A 12,355-nucleotide genomic window follows, 5' to 3' on the forward strand; every position below is an offset into this window, starting at 1 on the left:
AGAATACTATAGCTTTTAAGTTAAATGTTTTTCCTTAGAACACAGATAGGTTGAAAACAAAAGGATGGGCTAATATATGCCGAAAGTGGGAAATGGAGTGAGTAAATCAAGAAGGTGGATTATGGCATGGTGAAGGGTAGAATTGAACTTTAGCTGTGAACTTAATGTAGAATCTGTACCTGTTGATTCTCAGTCATGCACATCTGAAACTTACATGTTATAATGCATTGTTATTGCAATTAAAAAAAAGTAAATTTGAGAAGGTATATCATGTAACAGTATATGAACAAGAGCTGAAATGGATATACTAACATCAAACAAAATAGACTTTAAGACAAAATTGTTATCAGAGACAAAAGATGGCATATTATTATGATAAAAGGGTCAATCAACCAGGAAGACCCAACAGTTATAAAAACATGTACCTGTTAATGGAGCTCTGAAATAGATAAAGCAAAAACAGAATTGAAGAGAGAATTTCAATGAAATAGTTGGAGACTTCAATTTCCACTTTCAATAATGGATAGGACCACTGGCAGGAGATCAACAATAACAGAAGACAGGAAGAAAACAGATAACCTAAACGACATCTGTAGAGCAGTTCATCCAACACGTACTCTCAAGGGCAAAGCGGGCATTTTTTAGGATAGGCCATGTATTAGAGCATAAAACAAATCTTGGTAAATTTAAAAAGATTGAAGCCATACAAAGCATGTTCTATCCACAGTAAAATAAAAGTAGAAATCAAGAACAAAAGGAAACGAGTTCACAAATCCAAAGAACTTAATTAGCAGCCTCATAAATAATAAATGGATTGAAGAAGAAATCACAAGAGTAATGAATTAGGCACTTATTTGAGATACAGAAAACAAGATAAAACAAGATACCAAAGATACAAATACAAAACACCAAAATTTATGGGATACAAAGAAAGCCGTGCTCATGGGCAAACAGTTGTAAACATCTACATTAAAAAAGAAGAGAGATCTCAAATTGACAATCTAACCTAGTTATTTTAAAAAATGGCAAACTAAACCTAAAGCAAACAGAATAATAAAGATAAAAGATTAATTAAGTGAAATAGAAAATAGAAAAAACAACAAAAAATGTTTTTTTGAAAAGATCAACAAAGTTCACAAACCAGATAGACTAGAGTAACCAAGATAAAAAGAAATGGCACTCAAACTACTAAAATGATAGGAAAAAAGAGAGGTTTCCAGAGAAAGAAGCAATCTGTTTCAAGGCACCAACATAGAAACACCTGCTGCTTTGCTCTGCAAAATTCACATTCAAGACTGCAACTCTTACCTGAAGTGGAAACTTGGCCTGTGGTATAGATTTCAAGATGTGCCAACCCCCACAGTCACATAAGCTAATTTCTTTGAATAAATCTGTGTCTCTATATCCTACTGGTTCTATTTTTCTGGAGAACCTTGACAAATACAGATTTGTCACCATCATTGCCACTATCATTTCATGTAAATGAAGAATCTTTTCAAGAAATGTTGCTGGCACACCTGGATAGCCACATGCAAAAGATTGAAGCTGTATCTGTACTTCACACCATATACAAATCTGAAAATGGAGCCTAGACCTAAAAGTCAGAGCTGAAACTATTAAATTCTTAGAAGAAAATAAGATTAACAAGATTAAATCTTCAAGGTCTTGGATTTGCCACTGGTTTTATAGACACACACCAAAAGCATGAAAGACAAAAGGAAAAAATTGGCCAATTGGACTGACTCAAAATCAAAAACTTTTGTGCTTCAAAGAAAACCATCATGAAAACAGAAAGAATGAGCGAACACATTTAAATGTCATCTGATATGGAACTTATATCCAGAATATATAAAGAAGTGTTAATGTTGAGTAACAGAGAGGTAACCCAATTAAAAAAATGGCAAGACATTGAAGCTCTTTCCCTAAAGAAGATAAACAGACACAAATGGCTAATAAGTACCTGCTCAACTTAATTAGTCATTAGGAAAATGCAAAGCAAAACTACAGTGGGATACTACCCCTTACCCACTAGGATAACTGTAATAAAAAAGAGACTAGCAAGTATTGTTGAAGGTGGAAACGCTGGAACCCTTATTCATTGCTGCCTGCAGTGTAAAATGGTGTGGTCAATTTGGAAAACAGTTTGGCAGGTCTTTGAAAGTTAAACATAGAGTTACCATGTGACTCAGCCATTCTAAGTATATGCTCCCGAGAAAAGGCAACTGATGTCAACACAAAAACTTGTACGGGAATGTTCATAACAACATTATTCAGAATAGACCAAAGGTGGACTTAATTCAAATGTCCATCAACAAATGATGGTACGTCTGTTTAATGGGATGTTATTTGGCAACTAAAAGAAGGGAAGGATGGGTACATGCTATAACATGCAAAGTGGAAGAAGCCAGACATAAAATGTCACACGTATTTTGGTTCATTTACGTGAAGTGTCCAGAAACAGTAAATCTAAAGAGATGGGAAGTGGATTAATGACAGAGGGGCCAACGTACGAGGTGGGGATTGACTTCTTATGGGTTTGGAGTTTCTTTGGGAAATGAAAATGGAATGTGATAGGGCAATGGACATGCAACTTTGAATGCACTAAGTGTTCAATTCTATACTTTCAAAGGGTGAACTTCATGGTGTGTGAGTTCTAGCCCAGCAAAATTTGTCTTTTAAAAAATGCTTTTGCTTAGAAATCTGAAGAAAATCGAATTGTTTGTACTGATTGATTGTACAATTGAATTGTACTGATTGATTGTTTTCTATTTTCACAATACTTTTGACAATATGAATAGATGATAATATTCATAACTCTCTAGCCTGCTGAGCATCCCATAACCATTATCTGGAGGAAAGGAAATAGAAAAATTAAAAAATGGTTTAGTCTATATCTTTTTTCTCTTCTATTTGCTATTTATAGCAAGTATCTTAGAGTTTGGAAACCATGACATATACGTTTTACCTAATGACTTATGATGACATAGCGAAATATCAGTTATGACATAAGTTCATATCAGATTTGAACTCACGGGCAGGTTAGGTATTTAATGACCTACTGTTAATCAGGAAGTAGGAAAGAAAGATTTTATAATAGTTCGTATTCTCAATTCCACATTCTATGTGTCATACTGTCTTATTGAACAATTTACTGTGTTATTATATGCGACATTACATTTATTCCTCAGCAAGCATTTATTGGGCACCTGCTATGCAGCCAGCACTGCTAGGTGGTGGGGAATGAATGGTAAGCAAGGGTGCTGGGTTTCTACATTAATGGAGCTGAGAATCTTTTTGTTTGTTTACTTGTTTAAAAAAAAAACAAAGATTTATTTATTTATGCTTACAAGAGATGGGTGTAGGCCAGAGGTATGGGGGTGGGGGTGTAGGCCGAAGGGTGAGAGAGTGAGACAGAGTGGGGAGCAGAACAGGTAGATTTACTGAAATACACTGCTGAGGGGAGCAGCGGGGAGACAGGAGAGGTCTGCTGTGCCATGTGGGTCAGCTCCCTGGCTGGGCATTGAACTCTGGACGCAGTGGCTGCTGATAGCTTCATAGTGCTGAGATTTAACCCCTTGCACCACCAGGGAAGCCCAGAGCTGAGAATCTTTTGAAGTCCACAGCAAGCAAGTAAATGAGTAGAGAAGATAATCTCAGAGTGACCAGTGAAGAGAAGATAATGTGGTCAAGAATAACTGGTGTAGAGTGGGGTGTAGACTTTTGAGAGGAAGTTATGTTTGAACTGAGACTGGGAAGATGAGGAGAGAAGTGAAGATGGAGAAATTCTCCCAAACAGAGAAATCAAGGAGTAGAAAAGGCCCAAGGCAAATATGAGTCAATCAGTCCAGCAGGGAAGGAATGCCATGGTGGGAGAGGGTGGAGCTATGAGGGAAGGACCAGGAGGTGGGCAAGGCCTGTCAGCTGGGGCACTGTGGGATTTCAGTAGTTTGACTTACCCTGAGTGCAATGGGAAGCCTGGGAGGGTCAGGAAAGAATATGACTGGTTTAGCAGGTCATTTAACATTTCAGCAGTTTTAACAGATCATTCTGGCTGCTTTATAGGAAATCATCTGCAGGGGAGAGCTGGGGGAGCTCTAGATGGTGATAGAAGCACTCCAGACCAGAGAAGATGTTAGTGGGGGCTGTAGTGATCAACTGTGGCCAAGACGGTCAGATTGAGGTATACTTTTCTTTTGGGGTGCAGAGGTGGATCCAAGTTTTATGGGCCTCAAGATATATATACAATTTGAGAGTCCTCTTTAAGCAAAATAAGCTTGACCCAGTATGAGAGGAAGAAAAGGCCTTGGAAGGGTCCTGTGAATGTGAAGAAGCTACAGTTTGAGTTTCACTGACTTGACTATAAATCCTCCTCTTGATGGGGTTGAGACAGAGAGAAATGAAGGGTGCCTAACTTTTGGGTCTGAGCAGTGAGGATTCTGTTAACTTGAAGGTGTCTTTGGGTAGGGTCTGAGGGAAGAAAAGAACTGGGTTTTGCTCATGGTAGCTTCCAGATGCCCAGTAGACATCCAAGTGGTGATGTCAGCAGCAGTTGAACAGAGGGGCCCGGAGCTCAGTAGGCAGGCAGGGCTGGAAAGAGCAATTATAAGTGACCATTTTCATGGCATTTGAGGCTTTAGAGGTGGATGGCATGGCCTGGGAAGAGAGAAGAGGGCTCAGAATGCAACCCTGAAACATTCCAGCACCTAGAGTTTAGGCAGAGGTGGTTCTAACTCAGAAATAACACAAATAAAATCATAAAATCTTCATAAAATCTTAAAATCTTCTATTTAAAAATTAGTGGTAGTATACTGAACATTAATCACCTTAAATTCTAATCTTTTGCTCTCTAATTGCAAGGGTTTAACAGCTCTGGATCCATCCACAGTGTAAGGAGAGCTGGAAGAACAACATTAAAGAAAAAACACATCCCTGTGCTTTGAGAGGATCCATTTTTTATAATTCAGGAGTAGTAGTATTTACTTGGTGGTAAGGAAAGGCTACTTTCTCTAAACTTTCTTTAACCATTTGCTTTCCTACAACATAATCTACTTTTCCACCTCACAGAGGCAATGCTTTCACAACATGAGATTAAAATAATCATTGAGAGAAATTAGATCAAACTAATACTAAATGTCAAATGCTGTCTTCCATTTCAACATAAGCGTTTTTCTAATTTTGTTTATGTTTAAGTTTTACTTGATTATCAAAGCACTAATAGTCGCTGTGTTCTTGAAAAATGTGAGAAGAGAATGGGAAAGGCAGGGATGTTCTTTAAGTCACATACACTAAGAGTGACATTGGAGCCATGTTCTAAAATTGCATTCAGCGGCACCAGAGGTCAAATATTTCCCCTCAAAACATAGAGAAAATCTTCCTAGACTTCAGCTGAAATTGGAATGTTGGGACTTGAACTTAAACCTCATCATGGTGAAGGGGCTATTTTTGGGGTTGGGTAGCCTCAGTTTCTTCCTGGGGCTCGGCCCATATGAATGGACAGTTTAGTACTTAAGAGACTAAATTATTTCTGAGGAAAGAAGATAACTCTTCTATTTAAAAACTAGAATAAAAACTAGAATAATGTAGTGAGCTATTAACTTTAGAAGATGTTTTAGAAGAAGGTTATGTATATACATATATATTTAATTTCATATAGTGATAGTTATAAAGCATATTAAGGTAAGGAGATAGAAAGTGAAAAAGGCATTTTTTTATAGGGTGGCCAGGGGAGACCTCTCTGAGGAGGTGACATTTTAGTGTCCAAGAATCAATTGCTTCATGGAAATTGATTTTCCAAAAGAGCAAAGTTATTTAAAAGATGAATATTAAAAATGCTCAACCATGTTTTATATCGGAAGTTTAATTCATAATTATAATAGCTAACAAGATTTTGATTGTATGTGTGTGCTACCTTCTATATTTTGTCTCATTTAATCCTTGTCTTTAACCAATGAGGTGTCAACTATTTTGTCAAGAAGAAAGTCACTGGGTCAGAGATCCCGGTTCTATTGCATCCCAACACTAACCCACCATGATCTTGAACTGGGACCTCAACATTCCCTTCTGCCTCAGGTCCTCATCTGTAAGTTGGGAGAGTTGGAGCAGATGCGTGGGGCATTTCTACACCAACAGCATTTGAGGATCATGAGGTCAGTCATCTCATTGTGTTGAAATTGTGATGCTGCACTGGCCACTCAGAGCTACTTGTCCTGAATTGAAATTGCTCTGGATCTTTGGGATTTGAGGTCTTATATCTCTGCCTGCCTTTTAGAAGCATGTCCCCCCAGTTTCTCTGTAGGCAGCCACTTATTGCTGCCAACATAAAGGTGACAGCTGTCTCTATTTGTTTGCTGCTCCCGCCATTGGTTTCTGTGTTGTGTGCTGGAGAGTATATGAACCAGGCACAGGGTAGAGCTGAGTATATTTCCTGTATGTACCAGGCGTGAGTCTCATGGCAATTATTTAGCCATCCAAGTATTTTTCCTTTGGAACTTCATAACTGTGTTCCAGTGGTTTAAAGTCTGCTGGAATGCTAACATAATACCCCAACCCAAAACTCTCTCTCATGACTAATGTTATGGAGGTTCCAATATATAATTATAACACAATATTTTTATAATTTTATATGTCACATAATTAAAACAATACAATTATAAATTATATATTTAAAATTAAGTGTTATAATTTGTAACATTGATATATGGTTACATAAATATATAATCTATACAGGCTTCAATTTTCAAGTACCAAGACATTAGAGCAAAGCCAGTTAGGAATATCCAAGTGAAACTTTGTATGTGTTTTTTATGGACATTAAAAATCTGACCTAAAACAAAGACATTGCCATGACAAGTCGCGGGTAGCTATTCATTTTCTTTGCAAGATGACATTTCCACTTTTGAAAAAATACTGGTTAGGGAGTAAATCCTAGGAGAAGCAGTTAAGTTGCTTTTGGACTACTTAGTGATTGATTTAGTTCCACCCCCATGGAAATGAATTTTGTTTTCCCACATTTACTTGACTAGGGATCTCTGATAATGGAGATACAATGCAGGCAGCCTCAGAGAGAAGAAACCAGAACACACCATCACGTATAAAAGGCAGAAGAAGATGGAAGTCTAAGGCTCTTACATGGAATTTCTTTCAAGGCACGGAAGAAATCAAAGCCACTATGAGTCAGACTGTTCTCAGTCCTTTCTTTCAACAGGGTATTTCCCTACTTTGAAACCCTGGTGGATTGGATTTTAATTACTTGGTGAAGAAAAGGTGAAATGATCAAGAAATGACTCTCATAATTGTGGGAGAAAATAAAACATTTTTGTTTTAAAGGAAATAACACAATTAGAGTCAGAACCATCTATCTAATAATTCCAGTCTTACTTGGGTGCAGCAAGGATCCTGAATCAGGGAAAACAGCTGTGCCCATACATCGGTCCTGGAAAGGTTTCTTCCCGGAACCACCTAAATGAAATGAAAACTCGTTTCTATTTCAGAATGGCAGCAGATATAATGGTCTACATTCTTTGGGCAGCTCTGGTCAAGTGATGCTTTCCTAAGGACAGGGAGGCAGTCACCAGCTAATTTAAGACAGTCTCAAGGGACCGTGAACCATGGAATTCTTCTTTCATGCTTGACTTCTGTCCAGTCAGTTTTCAGATTCATTCTTCCAGGCCTGTCCTTCCTCTTAGGACCAGTACGGTGATTCTGGAAGGTGAGAGAGCCAGAAGGGCCTTGGGGGTCTCATACAGAAAAAACCACCTTTCCTTGTCACCCTCCTATGTCCCTAGGTATGGATTAAGTCCTTACACTTTTTTAATCTCAATTTGAAGTTTGGGGATCACTTACAGTAGTCAAAGCTGTTCTCAGCACTATGGTTGCTCTGGTCGTAGGAGGTCATGAATCCACAGTTCCGACCTCTTGGCTCAGACAGGTCACCATGGAGACATCTGACTGCAATTATGACCCGAGACAGGTGACCCGCTCAAGCTGTTGGCACACTTCAATTTGCCCACCATACAAACTTTAAGCCCATTCAGACATTCAGATGTTCTTGGTGAACCCAACTGTTGCAAAGCCTCAGGGCTCTGATCTTAGAGCACATGAAACTCATGGTGTGGAGGCTACTCAGATTGGTCCTGATGTATCATCAAGTTCAGTTTTGAAGCTCTATGTGTCCTTTCTTTTCTTTCTTTCTTTTTTTTTTTTTTAAAGATTTATTCATTTATTTATACAAGCACTGGGTAGAGTCAGAAGTGCGGAAGGGTGAGAGAATTCACTAGAGCCAGAGCGGGGGGCAGAACAGGCAGAAGGACCGAAGTACACTGCTGAGGGGAGCAGCGGGCGGCAGGAGAGGTCTGCGCGCCATGTGGGACCCTCCTCCGGTGGCCGGGGAGCAGCCGGGGATCGAACCGGCGCTACAGAGGCTGCTCGCAGCTTTGCAACCCAGCGCTCAACCGCTGCGCCACCGGGGAGGCCCACTATGTGTCCTCTCTTTACCTCTGGATTTCAATTTTATTCTACTAAATATTGAAAAGAGAAACTGATCTCTCAAATAAACAGAGGTATATTTACATGGAAACAAAAGGAAATTCCTGATTCAACAAGTTTCTGGAATATGGTAGTTCTTATGTGATATTTTAACTTGTCAAGTTTGGCCTAGATTGTCCTGGTCCTTGATGACCTAGTTTCACTACATTTACTATTTCATCATTCTTTTATTTTCACAGATAATTAAAAGCAAACTTCATGTTTTTTGACTTTTGAAAATTGTTTCACAAGACATGTGCAGACCACAGTTTATAGGTCACATGTTTTCATGGTAAAATCAAGGTCTTAAGGACTTTCAAGGTTGCTCTGCAAATCCTGGAGGCTGTTCAGCTCCATTCCTTGCTCTTCTTACCCCATCATGTATTGTTTGTTCTGAAGTTTTGACTGGGAGGTGCAATGAGGAGAGTAGGGGCTGGGTAGTGAGGATGGTGGGGGGTGGCAGCAAGGTGTCCTTGAGGCCTTTTGCAAATGGATCCTTCCAAGAGTCCAAAACCAGAAATTATGCAGGTTAAAAATTGATTGAATGATTCCAAAGTGATTGATTGTATGATGAATATATTAAAAGAATGAATTCAAGTCAATCCTAGCCATTAATGTATCAACCAGTTGCTTGGTTCTATGGAAGATTCTGGCTGACCTTGGCTACCGCCACTGACCTTTGAGATTTCCAATCCTTGCCCAAGACTATATCTATTAATTTCTTCATCACTAGAAGTGGAAGGAGAATGGAGAAGGCGGCACTATGGTAAATAGAAGTAGGATAGAAAATCAGGGGTAGAGAGGATGGTGGTGGGTATTTTGCAAAATGACTCTGTTTGCCTTTTATTCCACTTCAGCACCTAATAAGCAAAGAGAATCTTGGATATTCAGAAAACTCCATGACTTGTGTTTCTTTTTAGAATGTAAACTTTCTAATCATCCTTCTTCAGTTACCAAGAGATTCAGATCCCTGAAGCTATTCATATAATCTTCCCAGTATTTCTTTTAATATGATTATTTGGAGTGGTGGTGGACATACTTGAGTTGAATAATATAAATAGCCTTTTTTTTTTTAAAGAAAGAACTTCTCTCTTTAATTCTTACATTTTTAATGAGCTCATATTGTGTGCAGGTGAGCAACTGAGATGCCTTCAGTTGCCCTGGCATTGCTCACAGCTTCTCACTCTTGACTCCCCAATTGTAAACCATTATATTTACCCATTCACAAACCAATACATACTTATTTACTTCCTACCATCATTAGTCTTATTTTGGAGAATGTTGAGTCTGCAGAACTAAAAAGAAAAAACATAAAATGTCTATATTTAGGCTAAGCAACATAATAACTCATAGAAATGAAGATAAAAGTTTGGAAGCAAAACAATGGCTTTTCTCATTCAGGACTGTCCCCCTTCATGAACCTGTTTCTTTTGAGATCCTGTTTCTTTTGAGTTCTTCTTGGGATGTATATATTTTTTGCTAATTACCCAGTTTGTGAATAACTCAGCTATGCTTGTGACCACAGTGTCTGGTATAGAATAGGCTTCCAAAAAACAGGCCTCTCTCCAAAGCAGACTGACATGGAGGAGTTCAAACCAGGGGAAAAAACTCATCACACATGTACATGGAATAGGAATGACCATCAAGCACCAGGGAACTTTGATTAGCAGGAAATGTAAGTGAAAATGAGAACCTAGCACCTTATTTCCATCTAGTTGAGATGGTCTTTGAAGAAGTAGAAATTCAAGAGGTCTTTAAAAGGTTCTGTACGGTGTGACTGTCAGAAGGGAGGGATGGCATAGGAAGATATTACTTGTCTTTAGAAATACTTGGGCACTGTCTTGTTTTGAATAGAAAAGAAGATAAACGAGATGGAGGACACCTGGCTGAGTATCATATTCATTTGCTAGGGCTGCCATAACTAAGTTCCACAACCTGTGGGCTTAAGCCTCAGAATGTATTGTCCCACAGCCTGGGAGCCTGCAAGTCCAAGATCAAGGAAATTAGATTCCTATATTTTGGAAAGAAGCAACAACAACAAAGTTCACAGAGTCAGTTTATAGTTATTTAAAAATTCACATGTTCAAACCTTAGTTCTTCATCTCAATCTCTTGGAATTTAGGAGTATACTATAAATGGTTATCCTTGCATCTGCCTATAATAACTTTTTTTTCTCTCATCCTCTTCACTCACCTACTGTCTTGACCTAGATATGATTCATTGAAATTAAACAGCACTGTTCTACCCTTTTAACTCAAAACCACAACAACCCAATGAAGTGGGAGCAGATATGATTCCCATTTTACAGATGGGGGGAAAAAGCCACAGAGAAGCTGAGTAACTTCCTCTTCTTTTTAGGCTAATTACTAAGGAGATCTGGTGCCTGTTTACCTAGGCTGAGCTGCACTGTGTCTTAGGACAGGAAAACAACGATTCTAGTAAGGTTTCACACACATACTGCAAAACACCTTGATGTATGTCAGTGCTTTCTGAATGTTTTCTCCTATGTTAATTGAGATATAACTGACATACGGCATCTCAGAAGTCCAAGTGCAATGATGGCTTGATTGCATACATACTGTGAAGTGTTGGCCACAATAAGGTTAGTTAGCACATCCATCACTTCACCTAGTTAACATTCTGTTTCTTGTGATAAGACCCTTTAAGATTTAATCCCTGAACATTCAAGTATACAATACAGCGTTATTAGTTTTTGTCACCAAAACATTTTTTACACCCCCAGGACTTAGGCATCATATAACTGAGGACTTGAACTCTTTGACCAACATCTCTCCATCTCTTCCACCCACCTCCAAGTCCCTGGGAAACAATGTCCTGCTTTCTGTTTCCATGAGTTTGGAGGCTTTTCTTAGATGCCACAGATAAGTGAGGTCATACAGTTTTTGTCTTTTTTTGTATGAACATTCTAAAATTTTTCCCCCTTCTGCCATCCCTGCTCTCCCTTTGACCTATCAGTTTGTAAGATGGATATATTTGGGAATCACAGAGTTAAAGATTACCATGTTTACTCAGAAATTATGCAAAGCGTTGAAGTGGTCCAATTCTCTGAATTTTTCTGTTGCTAGGTTGATAAATGGCCCAAAAGATAAAACTTTCTCCAAGAAAAATGTAGTGTTTTCAACCATGCTGCAATTTCACTTGACCTACGGCCAGGCCGGCTCTGGAGACATGCAGGAACATGATTTGCTTCAATATTTATATTCTGATACAGTTCTGAATTTTAGAAAACATTGTTTTGTCCCCAGTTTTATCTTTGGAAAGTGAGATTTTCATTTCAGGTCCTGGCCAGTTCTGAATGGTGTTAACTGAAGGTCTATTGAAAATTAAAGAGATAATTTCTGGAGAGATTGTTTTTGTGGAGCTTGGGTTTGCTTTTTCCTTCCTCTCAAGCTAAGAAGTGAGCCTGTGACTATTTCCTAAGTGCTGGCAACAGAAACGGTGCCCTGTGACTGACACCGGGGCTTTATTATTCATGGCACAGCAAACAACGTCATCAGCAGATTTCACTCAGGTTCTCTTTGCCCCTCACTCCTGAGGGGATGATTCAGTATGGCCACATAAACACCACCCCCACCCTGCCCCCAACCCACTTAGTGGCTGTGAGACAAAACTCAGTGACACTGAGATGGAAAGCCAACACTTTTAGAGCAGGCAGTAAGCAAACCTGTTCTTTGTCCCCTGGCAGGTGTTACCTCATCTTTCAAGGTTACCAGCTGAATAAACAATCTTGCCCCAGAAAAGACCAGACAGTGATGAGAAAACTTTTAGTAAAGTCTGGTGAAGTTTTAAATCAACTGTGAGTGGAGATGGA

The sequence above is a fragment of the Talpa occidentalis genome, unplaced genomic scaffold (genome assembly GCF_014898055.3).
Source record: "Talpa occidentalis isolate TD23 unplaced genomic scaffold, MPIMG_talOcc4v2.1 talOcc4.5, whole genome shotgun sequence".
In the NCBI taxonomy this organism is placed as follows: Eukaryota; Metazoa; Chordata; class Mammalia; order Eulipotyphla; family Talpidae; genus Talpa; species Talpa occidentalis.